We start from the raw sequence: 12,871 nt of genomic DNA, 5'->3' as shown, positions 1-12,871 counted from the left end.
ATGCCCCTCACAAACAAGAGGTAGGTGCTGCACTACAGAGCTCCAGCCACACATGCAGTATTCAGGAGAACGTCAAAGAAGCATTACAGGAGTTACTACATGTACTTCGTGTCTACAGCTGTCTGTGTCCATCTTGTACGCACGACCCTGTTATAAAAGCTAGTAATAATCCTGTCGGGGAACACGAAGACATGTGGGTGTAAAAGACTGACATATTGTCGAAGTATTAAATTGTGCCATTAACTGCAGATTTACATCAAAGGCTTGCATTCATCTACAACACAAATCCACTGTCCTAACACTACACCTGCAATCAGGCTGACACTTGGATGACAATAATCAATCCACCTGCTTCCATCCTTGGCATTGTTTCCACAGCGCCGCTCTAATGGGGCGGCTGACACAACCGACTTCAAAACGCCTGCTCAGCAAAACAAAACACACAAACAGGCACGGGCTAAATATGTCCGCTTTTAATTTGATACTTACTGAACCTTCCACATAACTCTGAACAACAAAGACGAAATGAACAGGAATGCCAAATACCTGCTGATAATTCAATTTTTATTCAAATTAAAGCAGTTCTTCCTGCTGATTACAGATTTCAGCCTGCAAAAAGTTATTAAATTTAAAGCAGGTTTCAGAGCTCTGCAGCATATTTGGAAGTATAATTTATTTTCCTGCATGGATCCAGTTCAGGATGGTGGAGAAGAGGGAATCACGGCATCTTCAGACTGAGAGAACAATAAAATGCCACTGCGTTTCTGCCAGCTCCTTCAGATGAGGGATTAGAGTGCTATTTAAAGAAAGAAAAAAAAGAGATGACAGCCCATACACTTCCTTCAGCACATCAACACATGTGAAGACATTTCAAAATGACACCCTAGCATTAATGTGGGCAGGAAAACTGTTCCAGAGGCTCTTAGTCCTTTGCAGAAAACATAGTAATCATAGCATATTTTCTAATCGCCGCCCTTTTGAAGCAGGTTTAAATCATCTCACTTTAATGTTCTACAGAGCCATTAGTTTATTGCATGTGTGAGTGCTCATGCTGAGCTGCAGCAAAGACATAAATCACAGGTTTGATTCATTGATTGAGAGGAAGTATGCATCTGACGGGAAAATGACAGGCTGCTGCTGATTACATAAATGTACACATCCACTTTAAAAACATGAAATATGTATTCAGTGAAGTGCGGTGGGAGTAGTGGCTGTGCATTTCATGAAAACAAATGAAACAAAACTCACACCTGACACCACCGGTTTGGATTTCTTCCTAAGTGCAGGTATGATGATGCATTTTCCAGAGTTTCTGGTTTTCTAAACATCTCACTTGCTGCGTCAGAGGGGAGAGCCATAATAAGCTAAGAAGCCTGTTATACAGATGTAATCGTTGTCCTTTGGCTGAGTCTCTCGTGTCCATTTATAGAGGCTGAGTCTAAATGGGGTCATAGCTCTCATGTCTCCTATTATAACTAAAAGGATCAATCAAACTATACAAGGCATAGCATTTAGTGAAGTGCGTATGACACGTCCAGCAGACGCCCCGCAGTGAGAGGCTCGGAGGGTACATCTTTCCGGCTGATCTCATCAGTCTGACATCAATCGTGACTGACGGATTTAAGAGCCTTTTCCACCTCATCGCTGCGCTCCCACACAAGACGGAGGGCAGCAGCATCATGCCTCCATCCTCCTCCTGTTTCAGTATCATCTCTCTCATCTCCCAGCTTCAATCTGATTCTGGATTCCTGTTTGTCTGTCTGTAATTCTTATCTTCAAACACTTTCCCTTCTTTGTCTTTTCTCTCATTAATTATCCTTCTGATTCCTTTCAAGGTTAGTCTGACTCATAAGCTGTGATGATAGTGCACTAATGTCAAATATCCTCCACCTGTACTGAGTCATCGCAGCAGTGACAGTTTCTCAATAACATCAGAAGAAGTGGAGGTTTGGGGTACCTCAACTCTCAAAAGCTGTCTTGTCACACCAGTGCAAGCACAGGTGGAAATAAGAGGTGGACACAGTGTTGTCCTCCACACTGCATCGAATATAACTATATCATAAAAAGTAATATAATCATATGCACTGAAATCTTTAAATATGTATTTGAGACGATAAATCACCTTCATATGCCTCACAGTGTTCCAGAAACCAGTCTGTGATGCTGAGGGTCCACTTGCTCAAACCCCAGTGCCCGCCGACACAAGTGGTGGGTCCACAGGGGGGCTAAACCACGTTGTCTTTTTTGGGCTGTGCCCAACCAGGCCCCATCTACACTGACCTGGTCACCAGACACTCCTTACAGGCCTGGCTCCCGAGCCCCAATTTCCCACTTCCAGGCGAGGTTAACCAACTCAGAGAACACTGTTCCGTTAGGGTTTCCCATCGCTCTTTGTCTGATTCCTCCCCTGAGACCAATTTGCTATAACCCTACCCCTGATGGAGTCAACCCCCTTTCACTGCGGTGAGGTGGTGATTTATCGGGGGGGTTGATCTACGATCTACTATTCTCCAACTCCTTTACTTTGCAAGAAATTAACTTAAGATGCTATAAAAGATAAAAGTAGCTTCCACAGAAGTGCAGAAAAGACTTAAACCTGAATTACCATTATTAATGGCCAGCAGGGGGCGACTCCTATAAACTTCCAAAGAAGGCTTTGTAAAAACAGCTCTCTGCTAGCTTGCTCCACAATCTCAGTAGACATTTTCCTGATGACTTCATAGGCTCTCTCAGTGATTTCAGGTCATACTGAGTGAAACTTGAAGGTTTTTTTTCTTAACTTTGGTCATTATTAGAGGTAAAAGTTGATGTGCACTCCTGACATCCACTTTCCACAACATAGAAAATGCTTAACTTCCTAATGACACTTCACTTACTAATGAGTGATGGTGGGTGCATGCATCTTTTATACTACCAATGCTGGTAATGCATATGTTTATGGAGGTCAGCTGTGGTGGTTATAACTCGATGACTTTTCAATCAATTTTCAAGTACTATTTTTTTATTTTTATTTTTTCCTAGTAGCATTTTCCCATTTCCTACCTGCCACACCTAAGTGGTACCTGGTCCATTCTGCACCACCTGAAAATGCTGAACATCACTGATGTTCAGAATTCTAATCCAAAGCTTCTCCCTTGTGTCCATTTTCCAGCCAGAGTGATTGTTATCAGCAGTGGAACTTCAAATCTAAAGATGCTGCACCTTCAAGATTGGCTCCACTCTGTGGACTTGCATGTACTCTCTTCTGCACCTCCACCCCCATCCCCCCTTTAACCCCTCCTTATACAGCTCAGAAAGCCAGGAGCAGCAGCTGGTGCAGCCAAGGGTGTGTCACGACCACCACCAGCATGAATGGGACCAGTCCCAATTTGTGGATGTCCAGATAAAAGATGGAGGGGAGTAAAGGGAAAGAGTGAACATGAATGGAGACTCTCTTTGTTTCATTAATTCACAGATATCAGAGGGGTAACAGTAAACCATCAATTTATGGTTTAAGTAAAGAGTGATCAAATATTGGCACGTCACTTAGAGGAGATTTGTAGCAAAACAAACCCTAAGAAGAAGCATTTTTCATAAATGTGAACCGGTGGCTTGGTTCATCTATTTACCACAAAATGAAAACAAGGCTTCCCACAGTTCATCACAGCACTTATTCATCCATCCATTTTCTTAATAAAATGTAAATGACTTTTCAGTGATCAATACTTCTGCCCTTCAGCGCGAGGCTGTGGTGTGTGCTATAGTGCATTGCATAACCGTTTCTGCCTGGAAAATACCCTGTTTTGAGACGGGTATTTCCCGAGCACAGCACACGATAATGCACCACAGCCAGGGGCAGCATACACGAGATCATACGCTATACAGGATATCGAGCGTTAAACCACTTGGCGATCTGATTATCAGCATCAGTGCAAAGACTCCGCTTTTTCAGTGGCGTCAGCAGAAACATGAATGAATTTACAGAATTAAGCCAAAATTAGGAGAAGGGAGGAGGCCACTGTGCGCAGTGGCACCCTGCAAACTAACGCAGCGCTTTGATTTCTGCCCGAATGCTGTGGAATTTGCAATTTTCCCGGGAAATTCAGAAAGTTTGCCCCTTATGTAGCGTTAATTGCTTTATTATTGTGTGAAGGAGATCCCTGTAACTGCTGCCGCCGGTGGTTACACGCCCTACATCACCGGTGCGAGCGCTCAACACAAGCAAATAGTCAAAACAGCGAAGAAAAACTGCAGAATTTAACCCACTACCTCCCTGACTGAGCGAAATCACGAGGAAAAAAGACCAGTCGCTGTAATATGCAATTATAAATGGATGAGGGTAATTACCTTTGTCAAGCCTCAGATCCGAAAATCACTGGACAGGGAGGGGCTCAAGAGTGATGGAAATGTTTTTCCTTCTTTATCGCACCAATCTCGTCCACCCCATCACCCCCCAACCCGACAACTAGAGACTTCAATGAGGCCGATTCGGGAGTGGGCTGAGGACTTTCGGTTGATGTCGGGTTTGTGGACTATTTCATTTCGGCTTTGCTCGGAAAGCTTCGGTAGAAAGCGTCGATTCTGGCTCGGAGCCACAAGAAACCGCTCTGCAGTTTAACCTCAGGCCACCATCACACATGCACGATTTCTCCAGCCTGCTGTTCAGTTATCTGAACGGCGATCCGTATTTAAAATTACCATCGAAAACAATTTTATGTTGATTTATTTTATTTTTATTTATTTTTTTGCATTAACGTTTTTCATACATTTACATAATTATTATTTTATAGTATTTATTTCTAACAGCATGTGCTCGTCTCCTATTTTTCTCAGTTACATTAAAGTGCTTTGTTCCTTTGCAATCAACAAGATTTACATAAAAACACAGACATATTTAACCCATTAAGTGATAGACAGCTACAAATCAAAAATGAAGAAAGCCAATTACACGAAGTAACAGGCACACCTTTTAAAATCAATATTAAGTGGCATGTGAATGGTCTCCTGTTAATCACAAGGGCAATGTGATTAACACGCTGCAAAAAAGAAAACCCCTTAAGCTGTATAAAACATGCAGAAGCTTTTGTAGTGTCATTAAAACGCCTTTTGCTAGACTGAGTCGGCAAAAAGATTTGCATTATGTTCTAATGAAGACATTAGGCAACTTCTTACTGTTAACTGTCACAGTGCATACATAGAGCTCCAGTGCTGCAATAATAAAAGTTCTTCTGTTGTGTATTAATGCAAATATTCAGTATTTGCATTAATATGCTGCATATCTACAGTAAATTCAACAGATATCCTAAAGATCTACAGATAACACGATGCTAATGTGCATTGCAAAGGCAGAAAATTATTAACCAATGGATGTAACACAGACAAAAATAGAAAGCAGATTGGCTTATCACTAGAATTACTGAGCCTTTTTTTTCCTAGTGCAAGTCCCTACTACTAGATTTACTAACCCTGCGCAAATTTGCGTAAATTCCCCTGAACCTAACACCTCCTAGCACCCCGCTGAGAGGCCTTCAGCTCCATTGTTCTCCTGCTTTTGTTGTGCAAACACACCCTCCCCCAACCCCCAACCAGGAGAGAACCAGGAGAAGGTCTTTCCTTCCAATCGTTGTCAGACTCAACAACAAAGTACCTGCAGCCTACAATACACCATGCTAGTTTTTATGTGCAGTATTTCTCATGTGCAATATTAGTTCTTGTCAATCCTAGTCACTACATTGCATGCCTGTCCATAAACATATATACACAGAGTTGTACATATATTTATATGTCCACACCTTACATTTCTGCAGTGACAATGCAGATTTTCCATTTGTGGGACTAATAAATCAAATCAAATCAAATCAAATCACTTTTATTGTCACATCACATGTGCAGGTACACTGGTACAGTACATGTGAGTGAAATTCTTGTGTGCGAGCTTCACAAGCAACAGAGTTGTGCAAAATACAATAATGTAAAACAAGCAAAATATAAAAATGGCTAATCTAAAAAGTAATAAATATATGTACAATATGTAAAGGTATATACATTACTGAATGTGTATACTAAATATGTTTTTCTACGTGTGTGTGTTTGAGTGTGTATATAGTATGTATATACATGTTTTACAAATGAAATAAAGTAAACAATAAAATAAGATATATAAAATATACAGAGGTTGGTATGTGCAAAACAGTGGCATTAATGTACAGTATGGAGTGCATAATGTTGAAGTTCCAGTAGTGAGGGTGAGGTGTCTATGAAGTGTTCAGCAGTCTGATGGCCTGATGGAAAAAGCTGTCTCTCAGTCTGCTGGTACGGGACCGGATGCTGCAGAACCTCCTTCCTGATGGAAGTAGTCTGAACAGTTTATGGCTGGGGTGACTGGAGTCCTTGATGATCCTCCCCGCTTTCCTCAGGCACCGCTTCCTGTAGATGTCTTGGAGGGAGGGAAGCTCACCTCCAATTATCCGTTCAGCACACTGCACTACTCTCTGGAGAGCTTTGCGGTTGTGAGCGGTGCTGTTGCCGTACCAGGTGGTGATGCATCCAGTGAGGATGCTCTCAATGGCACAGCGATAGAAGGTCCTGAGGATGCGGGGGCTCATGCCGAATCTTTTCAGTCTCCTGAGAAAGAAGAGGCGCTGCTGCGCCTTCTTCACTGTTTTGTTTATGTGTACTGACCACGTAAGATCCTCAGCCAGATGTACACCAAGGAAGCGGAAGCTGCTCACTCTCTCCACAGCGGCGCCGTTGATGGTGATGGGGGTGTGTACTTCTCCGCACCTCCGGAAGTCCACTATCAACTCCTTTGTCTTTGCGACGTTGAGGGTGAGATGGTTGTCTTGACACCAGTGGGTCAGGGCGCTGACCTCCTCCCTGTAGGCCGTCTCATCACCGTTGGTAATAAGACCCACCACTGTAGTGTCGTCCGCAAACTTCACAATGATGTTGGAGTTTCTAGTGGCCGTGCAGTCGTAGGTGTAGAGTGAGTACAGGAGAGGGCTCAGTACACACCCCTGTGGAGCACCAGTGTTCAGTGTGATGGGGGATGAGGTGGTGCTGCCCAGTCTGACCACTTGGCGTCTGTCAGACAGGAAGTTAAGGATCCAGCTGCCGAGGGAGCTGCTCAGTCCTAGATCCTGCAGTTTCCTGTCCAGCTTCGAGGGAACGATGGTGTTGAATGCTGAGCTGTAATCTACAAACAGCATTCTCACATACGTGTCTCTCTTCTCCAGGTGTGACAGGGCAGCATGGAGTGTCAGGGCTATGGCATCATCAGTGGACCTGTTGTGGCGGTATGCGAACTGTAGAGGGTCCAGTGAGTCGGGTAGTGCAGAGCAGATGAAGTCCCTGACCAGCTTCTCGAAGCATTTGCTCACGATGGGGGTCAGGGCTACGGGTCGCCAGTCGTTCAATGAGGAGATGGTGGAGGATTTGGGTACAGGGACGATGTACCCAAATGTAGATTTGCTGCGCGTGTGTGTGTGTGTGTGTGTGTGTGTGTGTGTGTGTGTGTGTGTGTGTGTGTGTGTGTGTGTGTGCGTGTGTGTGTGTGTGCAACATTGGCATTTGTTTACTCAGATCCAAGGCAGGCCAAACCTCTGTGTTACAACCTTCAGAAATTCCCGCTGTATCGATACAAAAGACACACATTCACAATATATGGGTACACAAGTCTGTTTTATTTCAAAGTGTTTCAAACTTTACAGCGTTTGCATACCCAGTGTCCATCATCCCTGCATTTGGCACAGGTGAATTTGTGGCATGTTGCACAGGTAAACAGGCCACTTCTAAGCACTGAAGTGGAGAATACCTCTCGCTGTGCAGTTTCTTTTGCAAGTTGAGGAAGTTCCAGCCGGACTTTATTCACCGTGCCCAGTAACGTTGTTTTGCGCTGCAGCAGTCTGTGCGACAGTGACAGTGAAGTAAAGAAATTGTCCGTTGTGACGTTTCTCCCATCATCCAAAAACGGCTCCATCAGTTTCATGCCAGCCTCTCTCCCTTCTGACGACTGGGGTTCTTTCCCAAGTAAGGAGATGCACTGCAGACATATTTGGTCTCCAAATCCGTGGCCATCCAGAACTTGATTCAAAATCTCTCTGGCTTGGTTGTGATATACTGTGTGAATGGACAACGGACCTTGGTAGGGAACAGCTGTTCATCTATGGTCATGTGTTCTCCTGGAGTGAAACTCTTAGCACAGTTCTTGTTGAAGCATGTCCAGATGTCGGAGATCGCCACAAATTTGTCTGTTTTCACCCGTTCTGCCCGCGTGTCCTTGTCATCAAATCAAAGGTGTTGCATAATTGAAATGAATCTATCTCGGGGCATTGTCTCTTTGATTACTCGCATCAGAAATCTTTCTGACCAGCAATCTAGAATGGCACCAACAGGACACATGATTGCTCTTACAAACAGAATTGAAATGAATGTCATCAGTTCATGAACTGACAAATTCCAGTCCGGCTCTGTTCTGCGGGCTTGATGGACCGTACACTCCCTGATGGTCTGCAGCATTCCCAGGTCTAACAGGCAAAAGAAGCTTTGGAGCACACTTGTAATCTTACGCTGTCGGAAGATAAACAAATAGAGAATGGTAAATTTACATGAACCTCACTCTAAATGGGTTTATATAAATATCATATCTGCTATGGCAGTGACAAACCTTAGCAGACTCTGTGGGTCCAGCTTGCGCAGTGAAGCACGAGTGATTTGCTACTGCACTGGGCATTCCAATGTCCTCCTCTATCCACACAGTGCCGTCTTTTGCCGTGTGGCTCTGGCTGGGCTTTCCAGTACCACGGTGCCTCTTCCGTGGAGGCATGTTGGGTTCTTGTTCCATCTCCTTTTCAGATTCTTCTGAGGAGGTATCAGTGGCCTGCTGGACAAATGAAACCTCTCCTCCATCAGAATCTGCTTCGTCCATTTCCTGAAACAAGGCCAAAGCCTGTTGCGTGGAGAGGTTCTTCCTGCGTGGCAGTGATACGGAGGTCATCCTGATGTGCGTTCTCAGAAATGCGAAGAAGAAATGATTCTCCCGCCTGGGTCGGTCTGCTTTTATGCACAGCACTGTGCTGTAGTCAAGCAATGCCACTTCCTCACATACACAGTGACAATGGAACAATGGAAGATCTGTGCTGAGAGTCAAGGAAGGTGTGAATGTGTGTCTTTCATATATGCAGGTCAGTCAGTGTGTGGGATATTTTGTATAGATACGGCAGGCATTTCTGAAGGTTGTAACACAGAGGTTTGGCCTGGCTTGGATCTGAGCAACTCTGAGTGAGCAAATGCAAATGTGCCAGGCCTCAAGGATAATGGGTGGTTTGCACAACAAAAGCAGGAGGAGAATCGAGCTGACGACCTGTGAAAATCTCAGCAGGGGTGATTAACGCCTCGGGACTTGCACCAGAAAATAAAAAAGCCAGTACTTCTAGTAGGTGTTGGGTTGAGGGAAGTTTTACAAATTTGCGCAGGTTTAGTAAATCTAGTGTTAATAGTTATTAATATAACAGAGCTGGTGCAAATCAGATAACGCCAAAGTTTCTCAGTTTAAGCTGGCATCCTGTAATAAAGTCTGATCATGTATTCACAGAGAGTAATGTCAGTATCAGGTGCAAAGACCCAATTTCCAGTTTTTACTGAGCTGTAATTTAAGGGGCTGGCAAGTTACCATAGCAACTTCTAACTATGTATAGTTATCTCTTTTTAGTCTAAAATCACAAAAATATTGAAAATAACTCCCTGCAGACATGTGTAGCCAAATAACAACAAGTTGTTAGACTGTGTTTCTGTGTTTCATCAGATTAATTTATTGCATACGTGTGATCAAAAGCTAGAAAAGCATACATGAGGCAGGAGTAATTTAATATGCGTCTTTTCTTCCCATTCTAAGCCATCGCCCAGCTGGGTGAGCTCTGCTTTAAAACAGCCTTTTAAAAACAGCTGTTCTCTTTTTGTTTGTGTTTTCTACTAAATAGTCGAATAAACTCATCAGTGTCCTTTGGTCTCCTCTGTCTCATATCCCCAGGTATACCAGACCTCTGTATATCAGGCCACAGGTGCTCATCAGTCATGGTTGTTTGTAGGTGTTTTTTAATTCATTTTAGCGTGCAAGAACTGTTTACAAGCAGCAGTGCTCAGTGTTACTGCAACAGCATTTTTACACAAGCAGAAAAGTAGTAAAAGCAGTACTTGAACAGCTCTTGTCAGGGTGCTAGAGAATGATTGACAGCACTCTTGTCCAATAAGGTTGGTCAGTTTTTAGACTCTCCATTTTTTATTGCATTTTACTAGATTGAACACATTTGTTGTCAGTTTCTAAAAATAATTGTTTTACAATATTATATTTTATTTTAATTTTATTCAAAAATATTAACTGAGCCACTTTGACTCATCACATTTCATTTATGTGAAAAAAAGAATTTACTTTATTGAAACATTTTCATAGTCTAATGCACTGTACTATTCTACTTTATTTATTTATTTGTCTTAGAATGGATGCAAAAATCTGGACTGACCCAGTGGGTCATTTTTGTTTTACACCGTTAGCAATAAATCAACAAGAAATCTATGTTGGATGTAAATTAGCGCGGTCTTTCATCTTCCCTGCTTACTGTGGAAGTGCTGACCAAGGTCCCAATTTCCTGACTTGTACGTCTCTGTTGACGCTGTCCAAGGTCCTGATTTATGCCTGCTCCCAGCGTCACTGCCTTCGACTGAATCACAGCCCCGACCTGCCGGAGATGCAGGCCCTGAATGAGTGCTATTTATCTGCCTATTTGTGGAGTCTAGACATTATTATACTTGAATTAGTTATCCTGACTTGACGTGCATACGTGCTGAAGATGTTTAGATGCTCATTCATCACTAGGGGAGCCTCTGATGGGCCTCAGATTTGCTCTGCAGCAGCACAGCGACCCCAAACACACAGAGGAGTTATAATGAAAATCTTCAAAGAGCAATGAGCACTGCAGCAGATGGTAACGTCCTCCCCCCACAGAGTGAAAGGGATCACTCCTTCTAATTTTCATTGAGTCAGTTGTGTTTGTGCTTATTGATCTATGTATTTATTGATGTATCATGTTTTAAGTATATGGACCTGCAGTGTATACACTATAGGTACCCAGATTTAAGATGTACATTAGCAGAAAACAGGATCAACTTTAACCCTGTTTTGACTATGTTTTGGTTATTTGTATTTAATCACTTGTTTCTTACCTGTGTAGCTGTTATGGCCTCCTCTGTCCTGCTCTTACTTTTTTCTTCCCTGTTGTCTGGAGTTCTCTGGCAGACACACTCTCACCAGGAGTGAGTGAGAGTGGGCCAGCCAGACTTTCTGATTGGTGTAAGGTGAAAGGAAAAACAAGACTTTAAGTATAGATGGGAGATCTTTAAACCTGGTCCTGCTCCTCCTGTTCAAGCCACAGTATCTTCTGGTTTGCTAATTTGTTACTTCTGCCCTGCACTTCATTATACTCTCCAATTTCTCCTTTCACCTTAAACCAATCAGAAAGTCTGGCTGGCCCACTCTCACCCACTCCTGTTGGATTGTTCTCTGGTTTCCAGTTTCCCAGTTACACCCTGAGGAAATGAGGAAAGACTGAGAGACTATTTGGTTTCTGCTATGTCCCTCACATTGGGAAACACGTCCCAAATCTTCTGGAAACCACCTTCTGCCCCAAATTTAAAGTCTACTCTTGTCTAAGTAGCGAACCCTCAGACCTGCTTGCTTAATACTGATTGCCTCTTTGTCCCACAGTTTCCTATCCACTCATAGTTCCTGCTTGTTTCATATTAACTAATAAATAAAGCTAAAAATTTCTGAAAGCATCCCCACTTTGATACCTAAAACCTCACTGTATAATAAAATATCCAACTGTTAAACACAATGAGTTACTATAGCAAATGTATGATATTTATGTTTCAGCTTGTTGGGAAGGCGACTTTAAGTCACTGTGGAAACCAGATTAAAATCTTTCATCATTTCCTTACATGTTATAAACTAAACAGTAACTTAATCTTAAAGAAATACCGAGATAAATCAAAAATGAGATTAAAAACACATTTCAGCTCAAGAAGTATAACTTTGCTTTGATGGGAAAAGATGTTTTGGATGTTTGCCTTTGCCTGCAGCTCTCACTCGGTTTGTTGCTGTTATAATATTGTACCGACTTCCTGAAAGCTGACACTGAAAGCTGTTTACAGGCAGACTAAAAGCTGATCATTAATAATGACTGACACGGCAGGCGATTCTTTTCCTATAAATGTGTTTTTATTTCTCCCAAATGTTTCACAGTCAACAGGATACCAAATGAAACAGTTTCAAACGAGCTTCAAAATTAAAAAAAAAAAAGTACTAACAACATGAAGCACAGAGGAAACACAAAGAAAACATGGCTGACGTTCACGTGCATACTGTAGTGGCTCAGTGTGAAAAGATTTAGGAGAATGAAAAATTAAATTAATATGTTAAAGGATGAAATATAAAACTGCAAAGTAGCTGGGGGGTCTTTCAAAATAAAAGCACCTGGCCATTTTATTTTTAAAACATGTTTCAGGAAATGTTAAGGTTAGACTTCAAATCTTCAGATGTTGGCCTGAATAGTGAGGTTATAATAATAGTGAGTGAAGTTTTCAACTTTTATCCACAACGTTAACTCTTCAAAGACGCTGATCTTTCCTGTCACTCTGACTTTTTTAACACTCAGATTTATGTTTCTTTGCTTGAATTTAAATACTTTTTTGATTGGAAAATGTCCCACTGAGTCTCAGAAATGTATTCTTTATTTCTAACTTTGTTCAAGTCTTTTCAAACAGTACGGCAGACGGTTTTAATCCAACAACAGCCGACATGCTTTTAACACAGAGGAGCTGAGAGCTCTATTAGCCTGAG

The 12,871-nt window shown here is 42.4% G+C and overlaps 1 protein-coding gene across 2 annotated transcripts in view; it reads right to left on the bottom strand.

The window, feature by feature from the left end:
* LOC135932760 (uncharacterized) overlaps positions 1 to 4,478 on the bottom strand; it is a 31,900-nt gene extending 27,422 nt beyond the window's left edge. For both annotated transcript variants that reach the window (XR_010573634.1, XM_065470373.1), the window contains exon 1: positions 4,327 to 4,478. The gene's annotated coding sequence lies outside the window, so the exon portion shown is untranslated. The remainder of the gene's footprint in view (positions 1 to 4,326) is intronic.
* Positions 4,479 to 12,871: the final 8,393 nt, after the last annotated feature.

This window comes from Pelmatolapia mariae, linkage group LG22 (assembly GCF_036321145.2).
Source record: "Pelmatolapia mariae isolate MD_Pm_ZW linkage group LG22, Pm_UMD_F_2, whole genome shotgun sequence".
Lineage (NCBI taxonomy): Eukaryota > Metazoa > Chordata > Actinopteri > Cichliformes > Cichlidae > Pelmatolapia > Pelmatolapia mariae.
The sequence above is the reverse complement of the archived record's forward strand: the minus strand, read 5'-3'. Positions and strand labels throughout refer to the sequence as shown.